The 27,423-nt window shown below is 43.7% G+C and overlaps 1 protein-coding gene across 7 annotated transcripts in view; it reads left to right on the plus strand.

The window, feature by feature from the left end:
- Positions 1-303: 303 nt before the first annotated feature.
- The window catches only part of NCALD (neurocalcin delta), a 432,634-nt gene continuing 405,514 nt past the window's right edge, over positions 304-27,423 (plus strand). For 4 of the 7 annotated variants that reach the window (XM_036830304.1, XM_036830306.1, XM_036830299.1 and 1 more), the window contains exon 1: positions 304-576. The gene's annotated coding sequence lies outside the window, so the exon portion shown is untranslated. Of the gene's footprint in view, positions 577-687; positions 746-6,839; positions 6,876-10,105; positions 10,178-10,982; positions 11,175-27,423 lie in introns of those variants that run through there. The other 3 variants (XM_036830301.1, XM_036830302.1, XM_036830300.1) reach the window with 3 other exon arrangements.

The raw sequence follows: 27,423 nt of genomic DNA on the forward strand, positions 1-27,423 counted from the left end.
TGTGATGGCAGTCACTTGATAAATATTGGTTGAATAAATTGGCAAGACATTTGCCTCTTATCATCTCCAGTGGAGATGGAAGATTTGGTGACATTCTGCGGTGGGCTACAGGAGGTGGGGGGAACGAGGGAGGAAGAGATCCCTTAGATGTCCTTCTTTCCAGCTTTTTGTTAAGCTCTGGTAAAGAAAACACTGATGAGGCAAAGCAGCCCGTCCCTCCTTGCGGGCCTGTCCTTCCAAGACTCCCTAGAACTTCACTGCTGCGTAGCAGGGACCCCAGGGTCTCCCAATTGAAGCCTAGAAGAAGGTGCTCTACGTTGAATCTGACCTTCCCACGACCCTAACAGGCAAACAGATGGCACCGCTTGGAAAGTACCAGTGCAGCCTGGCTAGAAGACTGGCGGTGGGCTAGGACTAGCGGGTATAACGGGGATAATAAGCCTAGCGGCCGCACCAGCACAACAGCGGGGTGTCCACTGCACCTGCAAACCGCGCGCGCGCCTCAGCTTGGTCCTCTGCACCCCCCCAGCCGTCCGCCTACCCAGGAGAGGCTGCCTGCGGGGCCGCAGTGGGGAGGTGGGTCGGCGGCCGCGAGGGGGGAGGCGGCGAGCCAGGCTGGGGAGGGGGGCGCGGCGGGCGGCGGTGCTGTCCACGGGGAGGCGGGCGGAGGGAAGGCGCCGCCGCCGCCGCCGCCGCCGCCGCCGCCTCACCCGCGGCGACACAGACGCTGGGAGCGGCCGAGGCGGTGAGTCGCAGCGCCTTCCGTCTGCTTCTGCGGAGCGAGAGCGTAGTCGGAGTTGCAGCCTGGCGGGTGTGCGGGGGCGGTGGCACCGGGAGCGGCTGCTGGGGGGACCGGCGCGCTCGGGGCGCGGCTGGCGCAGGGGTGGGCGCGAGGAGCGCGCGGTCCCGGAGACCTGGTCCCCGCAGCCCTTCCCGGGTGCAGCTCATCCTGTCAGTTCCCCCGTCCTTCCTTCAGTGCCTCTGAGGGAAAATAAAACAAAACCAAAGACCCTGAAGATGGTGGCAGAAAAGGAGAGAGCAACTTTGCAGAGGGACGCGCAGGGGCGCACAGGGCAGGCAGGTTGGGGGCGCGCTGGGTCGGAAGGGGGCGTTGGTGCGCCTGGTGGCCCGGGACACCAGAAGCATCCCTCCCGGGGTCGGGGGAGGAGGTTGGGGTCGAGGGCACTCGCCGGTTCCCGGGCCTCAGAGTCGGCCCTCAGAGGCCTCAGGAGTAACGTGCGAGGGGTGGGCGCCTGGGGAGGGGGCTTTGGGAATCACCAACAGGCGCCAGTGGAACGCAGACGAGGAAGTGGTCTGCATTTTGGACTCCGGACCTGAAAGATTTGGGTCTCTTGCCCTCGGGAACTCGGGAAGGGGTGTGCTGGGGAGATGTGTTTGAGTGTTTTTCAGTGCATACCGATTTATTTTTAGCTCCCAGAGAAGCAGGATGTGCAAAGTGGGTTGTATCAGCCCGGGAGGGGCAGGAGGTCTCCTTGTCCGCAGGAAATACACAAGTTTCTTGCTGCAGATGCTTGCTTTAACTCTCATGCCTGGAGAAAGAGAGCCATTTGGCTCTCTGAAGGTCTCCCCGCCAGGGCCACTTTCTTCCTGCGGGTCTGTCTGAGGCTGCTGGCCAGGCAAGCGTGCTTCTGTTGTTAAGCGCTGGCCCCAAATAATGGTACATGTTCTGCTCTGTAGGGCAACTAGTGGGAAACACAGAAGTAGGGCTGCCAGGGTCTTGCTTGCTGAGAAGGAAACCACACAGGCTTGCTCAAAGTTTTCCCAGTTCTGACTGATTTGAAAATAATAGACCTAAGCCTCTGTATTACCAAGAGCAGACTTTGCTGTCAGGGTTTCTCAGACCTGACTGGCAATGCTTGTGAGGTTTTTCACTCCAAATGCGCCTGCAAGGACTGCAAAGGAGAAAGGGGTGGTGGGGTGATGGGGAGAGTGTGGGTGTATGGGGAGTGCTGGTTGAGGGCTAAATATAGACTTGGGGATGGGGCTTCTTTCAGAAGTGGAGGCTCAAGAAGCTGAAACCCAAATGTTCAGGTACCCAAGCCAGGCCTCTGGAGATTGCCCTGGAGTCTCCCCCATTTCAACCACTCAGCGCCCATCTCGAATAGCCACTCTTTGTAAGTGTGCTTAGGAGAGTGGGCTGTGAGGAGCGTGGACTCTGCAACCAGGCTGCTGGATGTGACTTCTGGACGGGACACAAATAGCTCTCAGACCTTGGGCTCCTTGCTTAATCTCTCTGGGTTTCCTGAGCTGTGGTTGACAATAGGTACCAAACTTATCTCAGTCTTGTTGTGAAGATAAAGTGAATTAATACACAAAAAGCACTTCACACAGTGCTTTGTCATTAGAAAGTGCTGCATAAATGTGAGCTCTTATTTTTGTTGTTGTTGATGTCTGCCCCCTTCCCTCAGTTCCTGCTGTCACTGATTTAGTTCATAACCTCATCACTTCTTGCCTGAATTGCTCCAGTTGCCTTCACACTGGGCTCCTTGCTCCAAATCAGGACTCTCTTGCTCCAGTGGATTCTCCAAACTGCAACTAGAATGCTTGTTTTGAAAATAAAAATCTAAGCCAGTCATTCGGCTTAGTTCCCTCAGAAGCTTTCTGTGGCTTTCAGGATAGAGTTTGGACTCCAAGGCCTTCATGACCCTACCCTGGTCTCCTTGCCAGCTTCATCTCCCAACTCCCCCCACCCCCAAACCCCATGTGTAGCCTTTACTCAGGCCACTGAGTCTCAGCACCTGCCATCCTCCCATCCTTCCTTGTCTGGTCAACCCCTGTGCATTCTTCCCTGCTCTGCTGCAGTGACACTGCCCTCCAGCAGACCTCCTGGTACTCACCTCCGCCACAGCTGACTGAGCTGCCCTTGCTTCATGCTGGAATGTTACCCTGCACCTACCCCTCCTATCACTCTGCATTATCATCTGCAATTGTCTTTCCTACCTGCAAGTGCCTTGAGAGGTGGATTGGGATTATAAGTAATTGTTTATTGGATGAATGAATGAACATCAGTCAAGCAAAGTTCATTCCTTTTCACTAAAACCAGAAACAAACAAGGAAAATAATAAAGAGGAGGACCAAACCAACTTTTATACATACTACTCTGCAATTAAAAAAGCTTTGGATTGACATGTATACACTGATGTGTATAAAATTGATGACTAATAAAAAACAAAAGCTTTGGGAAATAAGGAATAAATAAGGAATCAAAGGTTGGTCAAAAGAAATGTGGCACAGTCTCTTGGAACAATTTCAGAGGTGTTTTTTTGATTGTAAGGAGTTAGACTAACAATGGAGAAATGTAGTGATTTGAACTCTTGCTTTCCTCAGATTGGCTGTGGGGAATGAGTGTTCAGCTGTCTGAGGGGCTGTGCAGTGAAATTGCTTCTGGAAGTAGAAGTGAAGGTCAGCACGTACATGGGCTTTGTAGCTGTTCCTTGGATTGTAGCTTCCCCCAGAGTGTGGGTGTCAGCTTGCCCTGGGATTGGTATGATAAGAACAGAAACTCTCCTGTCATCAAAGCTCCTCTGTACTTTTCAGGCAATGCAGTGTGTTCTGTGTGTGCACTTCTGACTGGGGTGGCATTTCCAAGTGCTCCAGTACTGAGCTCCCAGGAGTCCTGCAGAGGGAGATAAGATGGTGCCTGGATCTCTGGGACAGCCCCAGAGTCTGATTTCAAGGCTCCAGAGCAGGGGGTTTTGTAAGCTGAAAGATCAAAAAATGCTTTTTAACATTTTTAAGGGGTTGGAAACACAACAAATCAAAACACAAAGAAGAATATATATTAGAGACCATGCCTAAAATACTTACTACACTGTTCTTTACATAAAAACTGCCAACTGCTGTTCTGGAGCTAAGACAATTGGTTTCATTTTGCCTGTCATCTTTGACTGATTTGATTGGTAGTGGCTGCCTGGAGAGCTGGGTTGAAGAGGAATCCAAGGCTGGGTCCAGGCTCAGTAGGAACGAGTGCTGTCGTCAATTAGTGATGTCTGTCAGGGTTTGGGATTAGGCAATAATGACAGCCAGGCTTGGTCTTCACCATCCCTCTGTCTCTATCACCATGATAGAATACCCCAGCATTCCTGAGTTCTACACTAGTCTAGGGCTTGGGCTTGGTTGCAGGTTTCATCCCTGAGCCATAGGCTAAGAAGTAGGAGCAAGGGTGTTTCTGCAGCACAACATTGTTATACTGTCACCAGGAGATTGGCCAATAGATTTTGGATTGCAAAGCAATAGATGTCCACTATAGTAATGTCAGCATTCCCACTTAACAGATGACAGGCTTAGGGGCAGTCAGTAACTTGCCCGTGGACACATGGCTAGCAAACAAAGGAGTTCTGATTTAAAACCCACAATTTATGCACTTAGTAGGATTGTTTGTCAACAGAACAATTTAAAGTGAGTTTAGCGTGAGGTTCTACTCTTTTCATTTCTGAAAATATAGGTAACTAACTTCAAGAAATGTTAAGTACTGACTGGCTAGAAGACTTGAGAAAAAAAAGAACATAGACTTCTTTGGCTAGATTTTTACTCACTTATTCAACCAACATTTTTGAGGACGTGCTCCACATTTTGTTAAGTTCTAGGGATTTGGATGAATTTCTTAAATACGTTTAAAATACGTTTAAAAATTGTGGTTAAATATATATAGCATAAAGTTTACCATTTTAACCATGTTTAAGTGTGCTGTTTTGTGGCATTAAGTACGTTCACATTGTTGTGCAACCGTCACCACCATCTATCTTCAGAACTTTGTCAATTTCCCAAACTGAAACTCCATACCCATTATACAAAAACTTTTAATTTCCTCGTGCCCACTAGACCCTGGCCACCACCATTCATTCTACTTTCTGTTTCTATGGATTTGACTACTCTGGGTACCTCATATAAGTGGAATCATACAATATTTGTCCTTTTGTGACTAGCTTATTTCACTTAGCATAATGTCTTCAAGGTTTATTCATATTGTAGCATGTGTCAGAATTTCCTTTCTTCTTAAAGCTGACTAATATTCCATTGTATGCATATACCACATTTGTTTATCCGTTTATCTGTCGATGGACACTTGGGTTGCTTCTACTTTCTGGCTATTTTGAGTGATGCTGTTATAAGCATAAACCCTATGAAATGTTTATCAGCCACGGTCCTACGGGGAGGCAGACGACACTCAAATGGGTATAACTGAAGAAAGTTTAATGAAGAGAATATAGTAGTTCCCGCTTATCCTCGGTTTTGCTTTCTAAGGTTTCATTTACCATGGTCAGAAAATAAGTGGAAGATCTGGAAATAAACAATTCAAGTCGTGCGCCATTTTGAGTAGTGATGAAATCTCGCGTTATCTTGCTCCGCCCCGCCTCAGACGGAATCGTCTTTTTGGCCGGCGTATCCTGCCCGGTAGTCGCTTAGTAGATCCACTTTCGTGGTATCTCAGTTCTGATATTCAGGTCACCCTTATTTTACTTAATAATGGCCCAAAAGCGCAAGGGTAGTGATGCTGGGAATTCTCATATGCCAAAGAGAAGCTGTAAAGTGCTTACTTTAAGTGAAAAGGTGAAAGCTCTCAACAAGGAAAGAAAACAAAATCTTATGCTGAGGTTGCTGAGATTTACGGTAAGAATAAATCCTCTATCCGTGAAATTGTGAAGAAGGAAAAAGAAATATGTGCCGTGCTAGTTTTTTTTTTTTTTAACTTTTGGGCTTATTTATTTATTTATTTATGGCTGTGTGGGGTCTTCGTTTCTGTGCGAGGGCTTTCTGTAGTTGGGGCGAGCGGGGGCCACTCTTCATGGCGGTGCGCGGGCCTCTCACTATCGCGGCCTCTCTTGTTGCGGAGCACAGGCTCCAGACGCGCAGGCTCAGTAATGGTGGCTCCCGGGCCTAGTTGCTCCGCGGCATGTGGGATCTTCCCAGACCAGGGCTCGAACCCGTGTCCCCTGCATTGGCAGGCAGATTCTCAACCACTGCGCCTCCAGGGAAGCCCATGCTGTGCTAGTTTTGCTATCATATCTCAAACTAAAAAAGTTACAGCCCCTAACCTGGGCCCTGCGACCCTCACGGACTGTGTCAGTGTTGGGCTCCAAGAAGGCCTGAGTCCCCCCTGAAATGCTGTGTAAAATTTGTGCATGGGTGCATTTTTTCCTGAAGAAAAAAAAAAAAAAGTTACGGCCCCAGTGAATGATAAATGTTTAGTTAAGATGGAAAAGGCATTACATTTGTACAATTAAGATATTTTGAGAGAGGGAAAGAGAGACCACATTCACATAACTTCTATTACAGTATATTGCTATAACTGTTTAATTTTATTAGTTATTGTTGTTAATCTCTAACTGTGCCTAACTTATTAATTAAGCTTTACCATAGCTACATATGTATAGGAAAAATCATAGTATATATAGGGTTTAGCACTGTCCGTGGTTTCAGGCATCCACTGGGGGGCTTGGAATGTGTTCCCCATGGATAATGGGGGACTACCATATTCATAAAGTTGTGGGCAAATTAAGGGAAGTCACCCAGACTGGCTAGATGAGTGTGCAGTCCTGAAAGGGTGACATGAACGAGCAGTTTCTGGAATTGCTCTTCAGTAGAAGAATACAGCTACTGCCAAGGTATGGCCTGGCCGGGAGGCACCAGGTGAGTAAGTCCCCAGCCACTCTTTTCAACCCCCTCTAATCTGCTGGTGTCTTCCAATTGGCCAAACCAACCAGAAGCCAGAGGGCAAGAAATGCAGGGACTACCTTTTTCATAGAAATCAGCCTCCCAGGGCTGAGAGCAGAGTGGAGAAGGGAGGAGGTTGGATCTGGAGGGCAAAGCAGAGAGAATCCGGCAAGAGGGAGCATTACGATTATCCTTTACAGGTGAGAGAACTAAAGCATCAAGAGGTTGAGTGGCCTACCCTAGGTCAGTAGCTAGTAAGTTGTGGAGCTGGGATTTGAACCCAGGAACATTTCTTCTGTACATCCAGTTGGATCTGGAATGTTAGGTTTTTCAGAAACCTGTGTGTTTTGATTCTTTGGTAATAACCTGATTTGTGCAAACTTAGCTAGGCTGTCAAAATTTAGAGTAAGTGACTGCTCAGAAATCACCCCCCCTTTTTTCTAAATAACAGTGTGTATTTTTTTTTTAATATTTATTTATTTTTTGGCTGCGTCAGGTCTTAGTTGTGGCACGTGGGATCTTTCACTGTGGTGCACGGGCTCTTTGTTAGTTGCTGTGAGTGCACGGGCTTCTCTCTAGTTGTGGCATGTGGACTCTGTAGTTGCGGCACGTGGGCTCTCTAGTTGTGTCACGCAGGCTTAGTTGCCCTGCGGCATCCCCTGCATTGCAAGATGGATTCTTAACCACTGGACCACCAGGGAAGTCCCAACAACAGGTATTTTTTAGATATGTTTCATAGCTGATTGGTTATGTTTCAATAAAAAAATCCTTTTTCTATATAGTTGATGGGGGTGATATGTCCGTGAAACACACGTGAGAAAGCTGTAAGTTTGTTTTGTTTTGTTTTTAGTTGAAAGTTTCAAAAGAGTTTGTAGTGTAACCTGACCGCTTAAACATTAATGAGACTTGGCCACCTTGGAAGGTGAAGAGTGTTGAGGACAAAGGAGGTGGTAGTTCCCTCCCTGCTCTTCTGGCTGGAGGGAATGCACAGGGCAGGGGCTAGTGTGTGGGAGGTGGAGCCCATCGCCCCTGAGGCATGACATGAGGGGCTCTGTAGCCAGAAGAAGCTCTGTGGGAGCCTGATTATCATGGTCTCCAACTACATGTAGTACTGCATTGCGGAAAAGACCTGTTCTGGGGCCAGAACTAGGCTCACTGTGAAAACAGAATGGGCTGCTTTGGAAGGCCTCAGATTTTCCATTCCCTGAGGTTGTGAAGCTGAGGCCACAGGTGAGAGGTGTGGCTGAGGGCTTGTATTAGTTTCCTGTGGCCTCTACAACAAATTACCACAAACTGGGTGGCTGAAAATAACAGAAATTTATTTTCTCACCATTTTGGAGGCCAGAAGTCTGAAATCAAGTTAACAGCAGGGCCAGGCTTTTTCCAGAGGCTCTGGAGGAGAATTCTTTGCTTGCTTCTCCTAGTTTCTGGTGGCTATCAGCATTTCTGGGCTTGAGGCTACATAACTCCCACTCCTGCCTCTGTGGTCACGTGGCCTCCTCCTCTCCTCTGTGTGTCCCCTATAAGGACACCTGTCATTGGATTTAGGGCTTACCTGGATAATAATTCTAGATAATTTTTCCCCCAGTTTTATTGAGAAAGGCTGACATACATCACTATAAGTTTAAGGTGTACAGCATGATGGTTTGATTTACATATAGTGTAAAATGATTACCACAAAAGTTCAGCTAACATCCATTGTCTCATATTTATACAATAAAAAGAAAAGAAAGACAAAAAGAAAAAAAAAAGTTTCCTCTGTGATGAGAACTCTTAGGATTTATTCTCTTAACATCTTACCCATACATCACACAGCAGGGTTAACTATAACATCATATTGTACATTCCGTCCCTACTACTTAACGTATCTTATAACTGTAAGTTTGTACCTTTTGACCATCTTCCTCCAATTCCTTCTTCTCCCATCCTCTGCCTCTGCTAACGACAAGTCTGATCTCTTTTTCTATGAGTTTGGTGGGTTTTTAAAAATTTGTTTGTTTTTAGATTCCACTTATAAGTGATACATAATGTTTGTCTTTCTCTGTCTGACTTATTTCATTTAGCATAATACCTTCAAGGTCCATCCATGTTGTTTACAAATGGTAGGATTTTCTCATTTTTTTATGGCTGAATAACATTCCACTGTGTATATATACCACAGCTTCTTTATCCATTCATCATCAGTGGACACTTAGGTTGTTCCTATGTCTTGGCTATTGTAAATAATGCTGCTATGAACATGGGGTTGCAGATATCTTTTTGAGTTAGTGTTTTCATTTCCTTTGGATATATTCCCAGAAATGAAATTGCTGGACCATATGGTGGTTCTATTTTTAATTTTTTGAGGATCTTCCATACTGTTTTTCATAGTGGCTGTACCAATTTACAGTCCCACCAGCAGTGCACAGGGGTTTCCTTTTCTTCACATCCACACTGGCATTTGTGATCTCTTGTCTTTCTAACGATGACCATTCTAACAGTGGCAGGTGCTATCTCATTGTGGTTTTAATTTGCATTTTACAGGATGGTCTTATTTCAAGATCCTCAACTTAATTATATCTGCAAAGACCCTTTGTTCAAATAAGATCATATTCGCCTGTTCCTGGGTTTAGGATGCGGACGTATCTTTTTGGGGGCCACCATTCACCCCACAACAGAGCTCATGAGTGTACACTGCAATCCTTGGTCCTGTGATTCTGTCATGATGCCCATAGATTTGATTTACCACCTGGGCTATAGGCTCCTTGATATAGTATGGCTCTTGTAAATGCTTTTGATTTGATCTATTGAAATTTTATTTTAACTTTAAATGACAAACAAACAAAATTCTTAGAATCTGCCATCCCTCATTTCTGAAATGAAGGGGTGAGTGAAAAAGGCTGTCAAAACAGTTCGGTCCCTGCCTTGCTGAAAGTTTTCTGTGCTTTGCTTTGTCCCGTGCTTGGAGGAAATGAATGGGAGAAGGGCAGTCACTGCTCCTGTTCTGGCTTCTCACCTGGGGTTGCTAGATGCTTTTAAAACTGTAATTACTCAGAGGAAGGCTAAAGATGTTAGAGTCTTTCAGGAAAATGAAGCAGAAGCAGTAAAGTCTCAAGTTTTAGTCCTTCAGAAAGCATTGGCTTAGAAATATGGTTTGTAAATGTTGCCAGCCTATCAGCAAGGCTTTTATGCATGTGTTTTCAATAATGAGTCCCAAACTGGGGCCTGTGTACATCAGGCACACAAGACAAGGTCAAGGGTAGCTTTGGCAATTATCTGGCTAATTTGATGAATATAACTCATCAAGTGGAATATATCAAGAGAGCCCACCCCAGGGTGTAAATTATTCTGTTTGTTTGTCTGTGTTGATCACATTAACTGGGTAAGAGCCAACATCCATTCCCTCTGTGCTATGGAGAGGCAGTTGTAATTAAGGTCCATTTCTCTCCAGGGGCCAGCTAATTTTGGTTTCTCAGCCACTTTGCAGTTTGACTTCAAAAGGGAAAGAGGAAAGAAAAAAAAGGTAAAATGTCCCTTCACTTTATTATGTTATGTATTCTGCTATAACATTGTTACTCTGGTTAATATTAACTTTGGATCTGTTTGCTTTGAACAGTATACCTGGCATACTGTGATGCTTAGAAAATTTAGTCTCACCAGCTGAAGAAAATGGTTTGCCTTGCACAAGACTGGCTGCATAATTTAGCAGGCCCAGTGCAAAATGAAAATGGGAGGCCCCTGTTAAAAAAGTTGTTAAGAATTTCAAGATGGTGTCAGCGAGCATTAAATCAAGCAGGAGGCCCTTCTGAACATAGCGCCTTGTGTAACTGCACAGGTCACTTGCCCATGAAGCTGGCCCTGGAGTCACATAGATGCTGAGGATGGCACCTTCTGACTTACTGGCATCTTCTTGACGCCCAGAGAGCGACTAGGCCAGTTTCCTCTGCCGCAGTTGAAGCACACTCTTCTGTAGGGACAAGGGCAGTGAGCAGGCTGGCCATCTCTTGTTGTGTCCTCTGTGTCTCCTTCCTCCCTTATCCACCTGGCTCTGTGCCCCGAGAGGCTGATCTCTACCATCAGCATCAGTGTCCATCTTTGTCTTCTGATTTCTAGTGTAATTCAGCCTATGGTGGGTCCAGCCATCGTTGGGAGGGTGGGAGGAGAGTGAGGTAGGGTAGTTATTTCCTCCTGTTCCCGTCCTGCTGGGTTGGGTGTTGCAGGGTGGCTTGTCTGTTGCCGAAGGCCACAGCTCCATCCAGGCATCCTCTGCCTGCAGCCATCCTCTCCGCATTCCTTTAGCCACTCCTTCCCCTCTAGCCCTCAGGCCTAGGGTGGTAACGCTCCCTGATGCTGTGAGCCGAGCCCCTCACTGCTTTCCTGAACCCCGATGGCTCTGCTAACACGTGACTGCTGCATCGACTCCTGGAAAAGCTGGCAGTCAGGAAGCAGTGTGTCCACACCGCAGTGGTGGAGAGTGTGTGCTTGGAGTTGGGCATCTGAATTCTCTGGCATGACTTTGGGTGAGTCATCTCATCTGCAAAATGAGCATAATGATAGTTCTTCGCTTCTGGGGTTGTTTTGAGCATGAATTGACGTCACGTGGGCATCATGCTTGGCACAGTGCCTGCTATGCAGTAAGTGCTTGTGAAGCCTGGTGGCATTTGCCATTAGTTCTCTGTAGTGTCCCACTTGAGGGGATACACTGTTTACTTTGTCTCTGATCTGAACCAAGGCACTTACAGCCTAGGGTATACCAATGATTATCAAGTTTTCACTATTTCACTGTTGTTTTGGGGGTCATTTTTGTCTATTCAGCGAGATTGTAGTGTTCTGGAGATCAGAGATTCTATCTCCAGAATTGTCTTGGTGCTAATCTAAGTTCCCAACCTAGTAGCTAGCACATCATTAAGCGGTCAAGAAATATGTCTTGGCTAAATATAGTGACCATATAATTTATTGTTCACACCAGGACCCTTTTGAGTGTGAAGGAGGAGAGCTTTTTAATGCTTAGAACAAAACAACAGGCACAAACACGGATGTCGTAGGCAATCCAGGCGAAGAGCGACATATGGTCCCCCTAGTTAAGTGGGACTTAAGATAGTTTTCCAAATGTGTTTTAAAGTTTGCCAGGCTACCCTTTTTTGTATTAGTCTGCCTTTGTTTTATTAGATAAAAACTTGAGATTTCAACAACATAGAAGAAATATGTTTAACACTCCTAGCAGATTCTTGACCCAAATTTGAGGCAATAGGTCAGGGCTTCTTATACAAATAGAGACCTACTTTTATACCTTATTACCCTTCTTTATACTGGGCACCTGCTTACAAAACTTTCTCCTGTACCTACATTTCCCCCACTATTTAGTCTCCTAGTTTTCATCTTTTTCTTGCAGTAGTGATCATTTATGTTCAAAAGATGGCAAAATAGATTCATACACATATATTTTTCCAAACATCTCTGTCTTTGTATTTCTGGTTGCCTAGGTGACATTTCCAAGAGAATGTGTGCGAATCTGCTATTATTAAAGTGGCGATAACATGGCAACTATTTTTAGGCCCTTCTATACCTTTCTTTTTCCCCACCAGACCGTGTAATTGGTTTATTTTTTCTGTTTTCATTATTGGAAGGCCATGTATAGCTTCCTTCCTCTAGTTCTAATTTGAGGATTGATTAACTTTTTGAAAATTGACATAATAATTCAGTACCTTCTTCATTCAGCATTACTGTTGATCGTCTCTTTTTAATTTAATTTAATTTAATTTATTTATTTTTGGCTGCGTTGGGTCTTCGTTGCTGCGCGCGGGCTTTCTCTACTTGCGGCGAGCGGCGGCTACTCTTCATTGCGGTGTGTGGGCTTTTCATTGCAGTGGCTTCTCTTGTTGCCGAGCACAGGCTCTGGGCGCGTGGGCTTCAGTAGTTGTGTCACTCAGGCTCAGTAGTTGTGGCTCACGGGCTCTAGAGCGCAGGCTCAGTAGTTGTGGCACATGGGCTTAGTTGCTCCGCGGCATGTGGGATCTTCCCGGACCAGGGCTCGAACCCGTGTCCCCTGCATTGGCAGGCGGATTCTTAACCACTGCTCCACTAGGGAAGTCCCTGATGATCTCTTTGATTAGTGGATACCAGTTGTTTTTCCTAAATGTTGTCCAAGCCAAGCTTGGGCATGGATATTTTTGGTAGAAGGAAAAAGGGGTGCAGAGGCAATCTGTAGATCCATAGTGGAAAGAGCACATCCCCTTTGGAGCTGGATTAGCCTGGCTTCAGTCTTAGTGCTGCTGCTTAGTAGCTGTGTGACAACTGGGCAGTACATGGACCTGCTTCATGAGGCCGCTGTGAAGGTTAAGAAGGTTAGGTGGGCATGAGGTGCGGCGTCTCACATAGAGAACTCCTGCTGCTGCTGGAGCTGCACTTTAATATCCAAGGTACAAGTGTACCACCTTCATTTCATACAGGAAGCTGCCAAGACTTGAATTTACTAAAGAGATAAATTCGAGGGATCATCTTCTTTGCTAAAGTGTTTTTTGTTTTAATAAGCTTTTCAGAGAATTTCTTTCAATGGTGAACACACCACTGGGTGTACTTTTAGTAGTTTTGAAATTAAAAATCTCTAATTTACCCCACACTTTTAGGAACATAACTGTAGTATTGTTACCCATAATTCAAAGGCAGCCAGTGTTAATACTTGGGATTTACATAATTTACCATTTATGTAATGGTATATATGATATATAATCTCTGTAGTGCTATGTAAGGGATTTTGAATGTTTATCTGATTGTTGTATGCACTTGGAGGGGAAATATTTAGTCTAATTCAGTATTAGGGTCTGGAATACTGCCCATAGGGGCCCGAGATTATTAATTTGGATTTTATGGCAAGGTTGAGAGGAGGGATGGACTTTAATCTGTTGTTATTTAAAATTGTTTAATATTGGAGTGTTATGCTGGCTGGGGTTCCTTTGTTTCTCACTCTTTTGCCCTGTCATTTTATTTTAGTAAATAGATTTATCATTTATCACTCAGACTTATCAGATTTGGCGAATGAGGCAGATGGCTGCATCATTGCCCTGGAGTTTGTCTTGCTGCCCTTGAAGGTAGAGGAAGGGGGGAGGAAGCAGATGTACAGACAGACAGAAAGACACACACACACACACACATGCACACACACACACACACACACGCACACATTTCTCTTTAGACTTGTGACCTAAAATTTCTAATAGGATATTTAAAGTAAGAGCTCTTTGATGGGATTTTGCTCTGTGACTGGTCGGAAGGGGAGGATCGGGATGTGGGAAGTCTGTGATGTTGAGTTCCCACCACCTCACCCTTCGGAAGACATGACAGCCTTTTCCATGTGAGACCAAAAGGCAAGCAGTGAGAATCAGAAGTCCATTCTGGCCTCTGAAGTTTCTTGGGAAAGCAACAGGAAGACCGTGCCTTGTATTTTTCTAATCCAGACTCTTAAAGAATATGTTCCCCAGAGCTTGGGTGCTGTTTCCTTCATACCCTAATCCCCACCATTATAAAAGTAAGGCATTATCATGAAATAAAATGTGAACATTATGGAAAACTAGAAAGAAAAAATAATCCAAATATTCAAAGGCAAACAAGGTTAATATTTGGAACATTTCATTCTTTTCATGACAGATTTTTTTCTTAGCTACATAGTCATATTTATATATAATTTAAAAATTATTTTTCATTTAACTGTACTGCAAGCTGTGATATTGTGATATAATAAGAAATATATATTTGGTCTTTGCCCCCCAGTTGCTGGCACAGAGCTCCTAAAACCCTTGGAGTTTCTAGTGATAGGGATGAGAGGAACATCTTCTGTTATTCATAATGTGCCCTTTTCAACCATATCTGAATTTATGCTAATGAAGTGACTCTTGGAAGATAGAGGGTTGGAATTTTTAGTCCCTCCCCCCATCCCATGCCCCCCAATCCTCCAGGGAGGGAAGAGGGACTGGGGATTGAATTCAGTCACCAATGGCCAATGATTTAATCAACACATGCCTACATAATGGAACTGCCGTAAAAATCCTAAGTAATAGGGTTTGGAGACCTTCCAGGTTGCCGAACACGTCAAAGTGCTGGGAGGGTGGCATGCTTGGAGAGAGCATGGCAGCTCTACGCCCCTTCCCCCATACCTTGCTGTATGCATCTCTTCCAACTGGCCTTCCTGAGTTGTATCTTTCTGTAACAGTTTGATACTCTACTAAGTAAACTATTTTCTTGAGTTCTGAGAGCTGTTCTAGCAAATTATTGAACCTGAGGAGGGGGCCTTAGGAACCCCCAATCTATAGCTGATTGGTCAGAAGTACAGGTGACAACCTAGGACTTGCAACTGGTGTCTGAGGTGGAGAGCAGTCTTGTGGGACTGAGCCCTTAACAGGAGGGGTCTGCATTAACTCCAGGTAGTTAGTAGTAAGAATGGAGTTATAGGACACCCAGTTGGTGCCCAGAGAGTTAGAGAATTGGTTGGTGTGGAAAAAACCCTTGCGCATTAGTGTCAGAAGTGAAGGATTGAGAGTAAAAGAAATGGAAGTTTTTACTTTAAAGGACTTTTCCATTTTATTTTATATTCTTTGTAGATAATATGTAATTGGGCATAAACGATTCCATTGACTGGATATACCTCAGGTTACTTAGCCATTCCATGATTGGTCATTTGATAACAAATCTAAATAATTTTTTTGCTATTATCATTTTTGTACAGTAACTTTTACTTTATGCAAGATTATATCCTAGGATATATTTCTAGTGGATTTAATAGATTGATGTTCTGAACATTTAAAAAGGTAAAAGATGTCCTAGCACTCTTTATTGAATGGTGTTTTTTATTTTTTTAACTTTCCATAAAGCAAGTGTCTTTTCTTATTTGTGCGTTTTTTTTTCAACTTAAAACAGTGGTATTATAATCAGAAGGGTCTTTTCTAAGGGAAAGAAGATTTTGCATTTACCTGGTAGTTACACTGAGAGTAACTTGGTCCCCTTGGATCCTAGATCTTTGCCGTGTAACTTGACCATCACGATGCTGCTCGTGAGTGTAGTCTGAGCAGCCCCTAATGATTTCTCATCCATCTCTGCTGCATTGCCCTGAGGTGTAGGGACATAAATATAATCTTGTGTTACAGGTGAAGAAGCCAAACAAATCTCAAAGACTCATTCAGAGTTATTCCTGCTTTCCAGTCTGGTGGTTGATTCTTTTATATTATTCTATCTGTTGTTCTGCTCTTCCTTCTGATTTCCTTTTAAAGTGATAAATTTATCTTTGAAACTTCAGGTCTAGTTTGATCACCATGTAGGGAATCTCAGGAAGGTCATAATGATAGTTTTGCTTAGAAATGAGGGTTCTTCCAGGACCATTATTATTATTAATATTATTTTTCAAAAAACATTTGTTGCATGTCTGCTCTGTCCAAGGCAATATGCCAGGTGTTGTGGGAAATACAAGGTGAATAAAACACTCTTCCTTTCCTCAATGGATTTACACTCATTTCTTTAGCATTGTTTTAGTTACTTTTATTAAGTTGCGTTCTCTACTAAAGGGTATCAATATTTTGTGTTGCGCTTGTTCCACAGTCTGGAAACCCCAGGGGGTGATGTTGTTTTCTATCCAGCAAGTCTTGTGAGTAGAGTGCATTGGATGTTGTACCCTAGTCAGAGCGCTACTGTGAGGTACTTAAAACACCTGAGGACTTGACTGATGCATATTTTATCAGCTAAGATGGGCCCGGAGATCTGCAGCATCTGTGTTAATGCTTTTCCGTCCCAGCTTCTCTTCCTTTGGGCACTTAGGTTACTCATTTGGTCAACCAGGATCTAAAAATAAAGCTAGAAACTTTGAGAGGTTTTTTTTTTTTTTTTTTTTTTTCCCCCTTGGCTGATTGATGTGTGTTTTCGTGTCTCCCAAACTGTGCTGTGTTACTATTTACTTTTGCATTATGTATGGCACTTAGCAACCAACAGTGGAAATGAAAGTTAAGAGCACAGGCAGTCCTGGCTGAGCTGCAGGAACCGTCCAGCTGAAGCCTTAGAGAATTCTCTTTCCCTCCCCCATTCCTGCACTCTGTGGCCCTGGCGTCTGCCTTGCCAGCCTCAAGTTCCTGCTTTTGCCTTCTCTGCTGGTGGCCAAGTGAGGACCACAAGGAGGGACAGGAAGGACCCCTCCTGCCCCTACCCTTACCCCTCTCGGTTCCCTTGTCTGGTCACCGTGGCTGTAGGCGAGTCTCTTCACCCTAGGAAGGCAGGCCTTGGCCACCACTGACATCTTGGCACTGGTGACAGTGCTGTAGGGTCAGAAGCACTGTGTCTTATTTGGAGTTCTGAACGCATTTCCAAAAAGGAAGGTACGAGTTGTGTCTGGAGCGTGCAGGGCCCATAGGACAAAATTCTGTGATTCTTGAGGAAATCTGAGGTGAGGATGGCTCTTTTAGGGTGACATAAGTCAGTGCTTAGAACATTGTTCTTGGGGGAGAATACTTCCTAGATTCTAAGAATTCCAGGTTGGGAAGAAACTTAGAACGTGATCAGCCTGTAAGTTGAGGGACTGGCTTTAAAGTCAAAAAGTGGCTTATCCCGGCATGGGAGTGGCCCCTTGCTTGAAACATTGGAGTGTGTTAGCCCTTCTCTCCCCCAGCCCTCTTCTGTAGCTGTCAGAATATGTTAGTCTTCCAATTTTTAGAGTAGTAATTGTACTAAAAAACTTGCATCCTGATTCTACCAAAAGAAGGCAGGGAGAAAGACCTTGGGAATATAGATTTAATTCCTTGATTATTGCCTTTTAGCAAAGAATACAAAACCAAATACACCAGGGCCTTTAGGGAAGGCCCTTATTTTTTCCCTAAAGAAATAAAATTTCTGTTCCTTTCTCAGGACTCCTGAATGCTTCTCATTCTTAATACATTTTGGAGAACAGATTTGAAGAATATTTCTGTGAATCTTTTTTTCCGGGGAAATAGAGAATTTTTTCTTTCTAAATAAAGAGGTTCTTTGAAAGGTGATTTTTATCACCTTTCTTTAGCAAAATCCATTTTGTTTTTTTAAAGGCTGGAAAGCATAGATCAGCAGTTCGGAATGATTAAACAATACTTACTTGGAAAGGAACAAAATCTGTACAGTTGCTTGTGTAATTTTCACAGAAGGGCCAAAACAGTTAAAGAGTAAAACCCCCCAGCCTCTAGGTGAATTTTTTTCCAACCTCAGAAGGGGTGGGCCCCCTCGGAACAGGAAGTAATCACAGGCCTGCGGTTTGAGTAATGAGAGAAGGCTGTGGATTTGGCTTAGCTGTTTTCTTCACCCCGAAAGCCAGGGCAGCCTACAGACGCTCTCCTACTTCAGCATTGGCATCTTTTCCTGGCACACGCAGTGTACATGGGCACCTGCCTGGCAAGAACAAGGAGCCACAGGAATAGCTAGAGCTGTAGAACACATTGGAAGAGGAGGCTAAGCTTCGAGCAGTTGCAGACGGAGGAAGAGAAGTCTGGGAAGTTGGCATATCAGCCCTGGTACATGGAATGAACTAGTCCCGAGGGGTCAGTGTGGGGCCCAAGTGGAACAGGGCACAATACAGGATAAAGACAGGGACGGGGTGTCCACTTTCACGTGCTACCCACGGCTCAGGTTTTCCCGTTAAAGAGGATTTTTCCCTGTAGTTATATCCATAGGCTGACAGTACTATATGTATTGTTTAAGACTATATTTTTGTTTAAGTTAATCACTTAATAAATTGTTGCTTTAGTTTGGGCCCTCTCAGTGGCCAGGGGCTAGGATGTCACTCAAATGAGTTTAAGTACAAGGAGCTTATGGTAACAATGACTACTTCTATCATTACGTTGTTCTGAGTATATTGTCACATGGACTCTTCTGCCCTACTCCAGGTAGAGGGTTACTAACCCCATTCTACTGAGGAGGAGCAGCCTTAGAGAATGTGTCCTAAGCATGTGGGTGGTCAGCGGGAATCCGGACTCACACCCAGGTGGTCACTTGGGAGCCATAGTCTCTAACCACTGTACTGCCCTGCCCCTTCAAAGGATTCTGAGCCTGCGAAACAAAGAACAGTTGGGTCTCATGGAGCCCAAAACAAAGGACTGAAAAATTGGGAATGGAGTCATTACCTTTCTCAGAGGTCATGTGGTCTCGCTCAGTTGGCCCCTCCCTTTTTCTCTCCTGCCTTCTTCTGTTGCTTCATTTTACATGTGGTCCCTGAATGGCCAGCCCATAAGGCTGCAGCCTGGGACCTCAGTATCTTCTGGCTCAAGCTTGTAACTGAGAGTTTCCTATTGGTCTAGTTCATTGAGCCAGGCTACACAGCCATTAGAGCCTGGCTAGGAAAATGATTAGCTGCCTTTCGGTTGGCCGTTCATCCCAGGTCCTTTGGCGGTTGCCTCATGCACAGACTTTTCCAGCACCATTTTCCCAAGCAGGGGATTGTGGGCAGGACATGGGAAGTTGTTCAGGGCAGGAAATTAACATCTGGTATAAGCTCATTTTATACTTTAATACTTTTAAAGTTAAATAACACATTTGCTATCTTTATAAAGTCTCAAGTATCTATATCTGTTAAGACTCTTCAGGTTGTGAATGATAGAAACTGAATTTCAAGGGACTTAGAAAAATATCGAATTTAATTGGTTCTTTTTTTTTTTTGAAGATGGCTACCCCAAATTTATTAAAGATAACTTTTCTAGAATTGAAAATAAAATAGATGCAACGTATGACTAACCCGGCAAGTTTTTCTATTCTAGAAAGTACTGTTTTTAAAAACTTTTAAGGTTGACTGTCATCTAAATAAATCATTAATTGGTTCTTGTAACTGTGTAGGCAAAAGCTTGGCTGAATCCAGGTCTTAAACAATAACCTCAGAAATCGAACTCTTGCCATCGCTTGGCTCTGCATTCATCTGAATTGGTTTCATCCTCAGGCAGGCCCTCCCTTCATGACCTTAAGACACCATTGGAAGCTCCAGGCTTATCTGTTAGCTGCGCTGCCCCCGTGGAGAGCTTCTCTTTCTCTGTAGTGCCAGTAAAATTCCCAGGTTTGATTCTCATTGCTCTGGGTCGCCAGTCTCTCAACCAAACATGGCAGCCAGGCTGATTGGTCAGGCCTGGGTCACTGCCCACCCCTGGAGAGGGGTTAAACCACCTCTCTATTAAAACACATGGACAGGGTATAGTCTCCAGACTATATATAATATATATACTATATACTATATATCTATATAATTGGAGTATAGTCTCCAATTGGGATGTTAGTACCTGAAGAAATGGGAATGGATTCTGTCCAGACAAAAATAACCCATGTCCACTTTGGAACATTTTCAGGTATATCATAAATAAGTGGATATCCATAATCAAGATTTTAGGGCTCAGGGTAAGCAGTCTGGGTCACTGACTTTATCTTTTTTGTATGTGACAAATCCAAAGACCTATGAAGTCCAGAATGTTTGGAAAGACCTAGATCACCTATGTTTTTTTAGTCATTAGTCCTGAAAAATGATGCTATTAAACCAAACAAAATTGTTATTAAGACTTGCATCTTTTGGGAGATTGGGATTGATATATATACACTAATATGTATAAAATAGATAACTAATAAGAACCTGCTGTATAAAAAATAAATAAAATAAAATTTAAAAAAAAAGACTTGCATCGTTTTGAGAAAACCAATAGCAGGGTGGTCTTGTCTCCATTTTTTTGATTAAGTAGGAGGATAAGACTTTAAGGGCTCTTGTTAGGTGCCCTCTATTTAAAGTCTAAGCTGTTCTAGCATAGAAATGACTTTGGTGAATTACATAAAGGCTTTGTGTAAACCTCTAGCTATGCCTAGGATTTAAGACGCAGTTTATTGAGGTAATGATTAAATTGTCCTGTTTATATATCCATGATCTTAAAACCCACTGGGAAATAATTGCTTGGTTTTTAACTGTCTCATAAATCAGGAACTTCAAGGCCAGGGGAGGTTAAACTAGTAAGTCCCCATGCTAACAGATACAGGTTGAATCTATGTAACCTCGAGTCTTGAGTAGTTTGTGTGTGGGGGGGTGTGTATGTGTGTATAGATATAACTTTGTGCTGACAGACTTGCCGTATCTCTTGCTTACTGTACCTACTGCAACGGTCCCAGATATCCATTGGAACAAATAATCAGCTGCTTTTGACTATCAAAGTTTCGCAGATAGTTGCCTTAATTTCTTGTACTTATTTAAAATTTTAGGGAATTCTCTGGCAGTCCAGTGGTTGGGACACTGTGCTTCCACTGCCTGCAGGTTCAATCCCTGGTCAGGGAGCTAAGCTCATGCAAACCGAAAGTTGCGGCCAAAAAAAAAAAAAGAAGTATATTAATGGGGTTAAAAAAGTTCCCTGATATGCCAAAATGTGTTTCTTCTCTCTTGACTTTAATTTAGTAGCGCAACTATTATTTGGTTTCATACTGGTTTGAAGTTCTCAGTTGCAAACAATAGTGCCCACTCTGGCTAGTTTATACAGAAAGAGAGCTTTTAAAAGGATATTAAGGAGCTCACAGAATTTCTGGGAGGACCAGGGTCAGACTTGGAGGCCATGCAGCCAGGAACACTACACAAATTACACCACTGGTGGCTCCAGTAGAGACCTTGGTGTGGCTACCACAGAGCACAGGTCCCTCTGCTCATACCACCAAGTGAGTCCTTACGTGGGGACCCCATCGCGGTTGCTTCTGCAGGCTGGGCATCTCTCTGCCATGCTCCCCACATCCCCACCACAGTGAATCCCGTATGGTGACTCCTTCTGTACCCCTACTCTCTTCTGAGAAGAATTTTTGCATGGTTGCTGCTGATTGGTGGAGCCCAGGTCACGTGCCTGTAAAGTAGGCTGGGGATTCAAATTCCTGACTTCTCTGGAAGATGTGGACTCAGAAGGTAGGAAGTTTCTCAAATTTGGGAGGAGTATTTGAAAAAAGGCTGTTTGGCCACAAAATATGACAAATTACTACACTTAACCTCTGTAGACCTTATTGTTCTAAAATAGTGACTGACATCTAACAGTAGGGCTGTTTCCTACCGAGTACAATTTGAATGAATCCAGGAAGGAACCCCCTGGCCTAATGCCATATAGGAGTTTCATTACTTTTCATTGAATGTAAACCTCCCACCACCCACCTCTTTACTGCCCTTGGTTGCCTCATCTGTATCAGCTAAATGTCTCCATCCGTTCCCTGCATGAAGGCAGGAAACTGGTCTAAAAAACAGAAATGAGTCATCTGATGCTCAGAGAAGGTAACCCACCTGCCGAAAGTCACACAGCCTATCAGTGATTAAAATCCAAGTCTGCTCCAGAGTCCACTTCTCTAACAACTGTGCAGTACTGCCTTTGGAGCCAGGTATGCTCTCTGACTTGAGGGTTTTCCTTGTCAGTAGTGTGTGATAGAGAGACAGCTGGATTTCTGATGAGCCCTCAACACAGTCCCTCTGCCTCCTACAAAGATGAATTAATGCAGTGTTGGTGAGGGAATTGGGATTTACTTGTGTCTCTGCCACAGCTAAGCCCCTGATATAACCAGGAAATGAATATTATTAGTTGCAAATGGAAGCTTTATTCAGTGGAACTTCCAATCACATGGTTTGCTTTACAATATAATTCATTATTAGATGAATTGTGTCCCCTCCGCCTCCCCCAAATTCATGTATTGAAGCCCTCATTTCCAATGTGACGATATTTAAACAGGTCCATTAGGGAGGTAGTTAAGGTTAAATAAGGGTGGGGCTCTAATCTGAGAGGACTGGTGTCCTTATAAGAAAAAGAAGAGATAAAAGAGCTATTTCTTTCTCTGCGTGCACAGAGAAAAGGCCACAGTGAGAAGGTGATCGTTTGTAAGCCAGGAAGAATGCCTCACCAGGAACCAACTCTGCTGAAATGTTCATCTCAGACTTACAGCCTCCAGAACTGTGAGATAATAAATAACTGTTGTTTAAGTCACCCAGAGTGTGGGATTCTGTTACAGCAGCCTGAGCAGATGACTATGGGTCCATTTGCCTTAAATCCCAAATAGGAAAGTAGGGATGGTAGTTACATATGCAGCAAAAGCTAGAGGAGCAATGGGGCCTGGAGGAGGGTGAGAACACAGATCATCAGGGGTCATTAAAGGCTGCATCAGAGGCAGTGCCATGTGAAATGGGCATTGAGGGAGTTGGAGTGCCTTGCAGGCAGGGTAGCTTAGTGGTTAGGAGTATGGGCTCTGGGGTCTGACTTCCTGCATTTGAATCCTTGTGCTGGCTTGCTGGCTGTGAGACTGTGGGCAAGTTACTTAACCCTTCTGAGCCTTCCTTTTTTTTTCTAAACATCTTTATTAGAGTATAATTGCTTTACAATGGTGTGTTAGTTTCTGCTTTATAACGAAGTGAATCAGCTATACATATACATATATCCCCATATCTCCTCCCTCTTGTGTCTCCCTCCCACCCTCCCTATCCCACCTCTCTAGGTGGTGACAAAGCACCGAGCTGTTCTCCCTGTGCTATGCGGCTGCTTCCCACTAGCTGTCTGTTATCTGTTTTACATTTGGTAGTGTATATAAGTCCATGCCACTCTCTCACTTCGTCCCTGCTTACCCTTCCCCCTTGCCGTGACCTTAAGTCCATTCTTTCCGTCTGCATCTTTATTCCTGTCCTCCGCCTAGGTTCTTCAGAACCATTTTTTTTTTGATTCCATATATATGTGTTAGCATATGGTATTTACTTTTCTCTTTCTGACTTACTTCACCCTGTATGACAGTCTCTAGGTCCATCCACCTCACTACAAATAACTCAATTTCGTTTCTTTTTATGGCTGAGTAATATTCCATTGTATATATGTGCCACATCTTCTTTATCCATTCATCTGTTGATGGACACTTAGGTTGCTTCCATGTCCTGGCTATTGTAAATAGAGCTACAATGAACATTGTGGTACCTGACTCTTGATTATGGTTTTCTCAGGGTATATGCCCAGTAGTGTGATTGCTGGGTCGTATGGTAGTTCTATTTTTAGTTTTTTAAGGAACTTCCATAGTGGCTGTATCAATTTACATTCCCACCAACAGTGCAGGAGGGTTCCCTTTTCTCCACACCCTCTCCAGCATTTTTTGTTTGTAGATTTTTTGATGATGGCCATTCTGACCGGTGTGAGATGATATCTCATTAGAGTTTTCACTTGCATTTCTCTAATGATTAATTAAGAGAGGTTAATTAATTAAGGTTAGGTTGTTTATTTGACATGTTTCTTGTTTCTTGAGGTAGGATTGTATTGCTATCAACTATCCTCTTAGAACTGCTTTTGCTGCATCCCATAGGTTTGAGGTCATCGTGTTTTCATTGTCATTTGTTTCTAGGTGTTTTTTGATTGCCTCTTTGATTTCTTCAGTGATCTCTTTGTTATTAAGTAGTGTATTGTTTAGCCTCCATGTGTTTGTATTTTTTACAGATTTTTTTCCTGGAATTGATATCTAGTCTGATAGCGCTGTGATCGGAAAAGATACTTGATATGATTTCGATTTTCTTAAGTTTACCAAGGCTTGATTTGTGACCCAAGATATGATCTGTCCTGGAAAATGTTCCATGAGCACTTGAGAAGAAAGTGTATTCTGTTGTTTTTGGATGGAATGTCCTATAAATATCAATTAAGTCCATCTTATCTAATGTGTCATTTAAAGCTTGTGTTTCCTTATTTATTTTCATTTTGGATGATCTGTCCATTGGTGAAATTGGGGTGTTAAAGTCCCCTACCAAGATTGTGTTGCTGTCGATTTCCCTTTTTATGGCTGTTAGTATTTGCCTTATCTATTGAGGTACTCCTGTGTTGGGTGCATAAATATTTGCAATTGTTATATCTTCTTCTTGGATTGATCCCTTGATCATTTTGTGGTGTCCTTCTTTGTCTCTTGTAATAGTCTTTATTTTAAAGTCTATTTTGTCTGATACAAGAATTGCTCCTCCAGCTTTCTTTTGATTTCCATTTGCATGGAATATCTTTTTCCATCCCCTCACTTTCAGTCTGTATGTGTCCCTAGGTCTGAAGTGGGTCTCTTGTAGACAGCATATATACGGGTCTTTTTTTTGTATTCATTTAGCCAGTCTGTGTCTTTTGGTGGGAGCATTTAATCCATTTACATTTAAGGTAGTTATCGATATGTATGTTCCTATTACCATTTTCTTGATTGTTTTGGGTTCATTATTGTAGGTCTTTTCCTTCTCTTGTGTTTCCTGCCTAGAGAAGTTCCTTTAGCATTTGTTGTAAAGCTGGTTTGGTGGTGCTGAATTCTCTTAGCTTTTGCTTGTCTGTAAAGGTTTTAATTTCTCTGTCGAATCTGAATGAGATTCTGAATCATTCAGAAAATCATTCTGAATGATTTGCTGTGTTGAATCTCAATCCTTGCTGGGTAGAGTAATCTTGGTTGTAGGTTCTTCCCTTTCATCACTTGAAATATGTCTTGCCGCTCTCTTCTGGCTTGCAGAGTTTCTGCTGAAAGATTAGCTGTTAACCTTATGGGGATTCCCTTGTATGTTATTTGTTGTTTTTCCCTTGCTGCTTTTAGTATTTTTTCTTTGTATTTAATTTTTGATAGTTTGATTAATATGTGTCTTGGTGTGTCTCTCCTTGGATCTGTCCTGTATGGGACTCTCTGTGCTTCCTGGACTTGATTATTTCCTTTCCCATATTAATGAAGTTTTTAACTGTAATCTTTTCAGGTATTTTCTCAGTCCCTTTCTTTTTCTCTTCTTTTTCTGGGATCCCTATAATTCGAATGTTGGTGCATTTAATACTGTCTCAGAGGTCTCTAAGATGGTCCTCAATTCTTTTTTCTTTATTCTGCTCTGCAGTAGTTATTTCCACTATTTTATCTTCCAGGTCACCAATCCGTTCTTCTGCCTCAGTTATTCTGCTATTGATTCCTTCTAGAGAATTTTTAATTTCATTTATTGTGTTGTTCATCATTGTTTGTTTGCTCTGTAGTTCTTTTAGGTCCTTGTTAACGTTTCTTGTATTTTTTCCATTCTATTTCCAAGATTTCGGATCATCTTTACTATCATTACTCTGAATTCTTTTTCAGGTAGACTGCCTATTTCCTCTTCATTTGTTTGGTCTGGTGGGTTTTTACCTTGCTCCTTCATCTGCTGTGTGTTTCTCTGTCTTCTCAATTTGCTTAACTTACTGTGTTTGGGGTCTCCTTTTCACAGGCTGCAGGTTCATAGTTCCCGTTGTTTTTGGTGTCTGCCCCCAGTGGCTAAGGTTGGTTCAGTGTGTTGTGTAGGCTTCCTGGTGGAGGGGACTATTGCCTGTGTTGTGGAGGATGAGGCTGGATCTTTCCTTTCTGGTGGGCAGGACTGTGTCCAGTGGTGTGTTTTGGGATGTCTGTGACCTTATTATGATTTTAGGCAGCCTCTCTGCTAATGGGTGGGGTTGTGTTCCTGTCTTGCTAGTTGTTTGGCATAGGGTGTCCAGCACTGGAGCTTGCTGGTTGTTGAGTGGAGCTGGGTCTTAGTGTTGAAATGGAGATCTCTGTGAGAGCTTTCGCCGTTTGATATTATGTGGAGCTTGGAGGTCTCTGGTGGACCAGTGTCCTGAACTCGGCTCTCCCACCTCAGAGGCACAGGCCTGACACCCGGCCAGAGCACCACGACCCTCTCAGCCACATGCCAGGTACGTGGGGAGTTTTTTGCCTTTTGGGAAGTGTGAGGTCTTCTGCCAGCATTCAGTAGGTGTTCTGTAGGAGTTGTTCCACATGTAGATGTATTTCTGATGTGTTTGTGGGGAGGAAGGTGATCTCCACGTCTCTTACTCCTCTGCCATCTTGAAGGTCTCTGCATTGCTGTTGGCTTGTGTCCTTAATATAGCCAACTTTCTGTGTTTCTGAGCCTTCCTTTTTTTAAAAAGGAGAATAATGAGAGTGCCTATCTCACAACGTTGGGGAGATTAAATGAGACAATGCATGTGAAACTATTTAGAGCTGTGCTTAGCTTGTAGTAAGCATTCAATAAGTTATTAATATTAGTTATTAATATTATTTTAACCAGCAGAGAATGGGGTAGGGTGTGTTTGGGGAGAAGAGTGGTGGTAATCACAGGCTGAAGAAGTGTGTGAGCAACAGAGGGAGGAGCCGGCATGCATTTGGTGAACAGCTGTGTGGTTTGTCTGGAGCCCAGTTCACCAAGGCTCCCTTTTTCCGAGTCTGTGTTTTTCAAGGAGTCTCCTCTTGGAAGAGATTTCCCGAACGGAGCTTCGAAACAGCATAGAAGCATATCTTGGCCTGCCTGATAATGTTTCTCATTGTACATGAGCAGATTGGCCTTCTGGTTTATCAATCAGTGTCTTGAGCATTTGGTTGGCGTGAGTCAGTCCCCCAGAGTCTCATCATTCCTGAGGGAACTGATAAAATCAAATTCCTGTATGTGCAGAACTGAAGACCAGGCCTTGGACCTGCAGTGACCCCTTGGAGGTGCAGACATTGTGAGGCTCTGCTGCAAACAGAGAACTCGCCCACCACTGTCTCTCTTCCCCCTTACTCTAGCCTTTAAACTTTTAAACAGTGTGACAAACTGAACCCCAAATATGTGGTGGGATTGGGCAGAGCATAGTGTGCCGAAGGAAGAAGCCCTTAAATGCTTGTTGGGCTAAGGAAGAGTACTCGCTGTTGGCGATGCAATGGGCAGTGGACTGGGGCAGGAAGAGTCATGCCCTGCAAGCAGGAGTCTGGGTCCTGGTCCCTTCTCCCACTTACTATGTGCCTTTGGACAAATCCCTTCACTGATCCTCA

Source organism: Balaenoptera musculus, chromosome 17 (assembly GCF_009873245.2).
Source record: "Balaenoptera musculus isolate JJ_BM4_2016_0621 chromosome 17, mBalMus1.pri.v3, whole genome shotgun sequence".
Taxonomy (NCBI): Eukaryota; Metazoa; Chordata; class Mammalia; order Artiodactyla; family Balaenopteridae; genus Balaenoptera; species Balaenoptera musculus.